The 1,860-nt window shown below is 31.8% G+C and overlaps 1 protein-coding gene and 1 long non-coding RNA gene across 6 annotated transcripts in view; one reads left to right on the top strand and one right to left on the bottom strand.

Moving 5' to 3' along the window:
* Positions 1–1,860, top strand: part of LOC106681891 (leupaxin) — a 208,802-nt gene that overhangs the window by 179,820 nt on the left and 27,122 nt on the right. The gene's annotated exons all lie outside the window — the stretch shown is intronic.
* Positions 1–1,860, bottom strand: part of LOC136796369 (uncharacterized) — a 35,576-nt gene that overhangs the window by 27,448 nt on the left and 6,268 nt on the right. The window lies entirely within an intron of this gene.

Genomic DNA, 1,860 nt, shown 5'->3' with positions numbered 1-1,860 from the left:
TGAATTATATATTTTATTTATTGATAAATATTACAATATGCTACAACATTTTTGGGCAATAAGAAATAGTGATAACTGATTACATTCGTACTAAAATAAAATAAAAATAAATAAATAAATAAAAAAATATATATAAAAAGTAAAAAATAGATAGAAAATAAGTAAAAGCTCTCTCTAAATATATATAAACAGAAGGATAAAGAAATAATATAACTATGTACAAGAAATAAGAAATAAATAAATAAAATAATCTCCAGTTACATTTACACTCTTATATACCATATTCACACTATCGACGTGTGGATCTATTAGCCCACTCTATTCCCCACGTGTGAGAGATAGAGCAGAACTCTTTGAGATCCCAGCGCATCCCTCTCACCGCGTCACTGGTAATGAGCCAGTGGAGGCTGAGCAAACACTCAACTTGAGTGGAGAATCTGACCATTGCCAGAACTAATTGATTTATTAGAATTTTACAAATATTCTTATATTGTAAGAAACGTCCAGTTACCTGTATTTATACATTGATACCCTCTATAGAAACCATTATTTGTCTATAATCCATTAAACAGATATGCGTTGGTGGAATCTATTTCATTAGTACTCTAAAAAGCTGTATGAACCAAACACATTTATTGATACTTAATGGGTTTGTATAATCCTGGAGGTGGTGAGAGAAGGGGGTACGATTTAGGTTTATATGCTCGTGTGTATATGTCCACGTGTTCTGCTTGATGGGTCAGTCAAATAGATACATAATCATGAATTATGACAACTGTTCCAAGTAGATATATACAGACATTTCTATATATATATATATAAAAAAAAAATTCCTTATAGATCAGGCAGCCTTATAGTGAGGATTGAATCCTTGAAAAAACGGTGTGAGTTTGTTCTGTTGATTCTTTCGTGTATATTTCATAAGTTTTTTCTTTTCTATAATTGTTATTAATTTAAAATTGCCATTATGGCCGAAAAATCTGATAACTAAAAAAAAAAAATCTGTACCACTACAACCCATAAAGGGCACAGAGGTACAGTACTTAGTGAAGTACTGTTACTAGACCAACGGTTGTGCAATGAGGTGATTGGGTCAGAATCACGGGAAGCTCCGTAACCCACAGGGTTGACTCACGGCTACAATGTAATAGAACACAATTTTCTGCCCAGCCGGATTCGAACCCGGGTCCATGGAGTCAGTAGCATCGTGCCTTACCACAATGCCACCGCTCTTCCCTTATGATATCGATCAGTTATTAATTCCCTCATTTGCAAGTGGATACTAGATATATTTCAATGAAACTGTTTTGGTGATATTTGATCGAAAAATATTTGGCACATCCCAGTGTTCTTGCCAATGCACAGTAGAAGTTAAGATAATAATGTATTCTATAATGCTAGCGTTTACATAAACTACTACTATTATAACTGTTAAAAAGCTGTATCTCAGCTCTATGTATATATATTAGTACCTTTTAGATTGTATGATGTTACAACGGAGAAAAATTGTTTAAAGTAAAGAAAAAACCCTCAAATGTATTGTCTTATGTCTCCTGTTTTAATTTGTTTATGGTCTACTTTACACCATTTATTGTATGTTATTGGGTCCTAAACCACTTGTTGTATATTGATAGATTTGTCTTATTTGATTTTTTCATTGATTTAATAATGATCACGATGAGACTGCTGGGGGTTTTATTGCATTTAAAATCTTTGTAGACTTCTACAAGTTTACAACATAGTTTGACCATTAAATCGTTAAATTATCTCAATAAATAAAAATATGGTTGGGGGTTACTGTCACTGAACACAAATAAGCAAAAACTTATTTATTAGTGTATGTATTTATAATTATAAATA

Source organism: Halyomorpha halys, unplaced genomic scaffold, assembly GCF_000696795.3.
Source record: "Halyomorpha halys isolate HHAL.00 unplaced genomic scaffold, Hhal_1.1 Scaffold21.1, whole genome shotgun sequence".
NCBI classification, from domain to species: Eukaryota; Metazoa; Arthropoda; class Insecta; order Hemiptera; family Pentatomidae; genus Halyomorpha; species Halyomorpha halys.
This window is presented reverse-complemented; position numbering and strand designations above follow the sequence as displayed.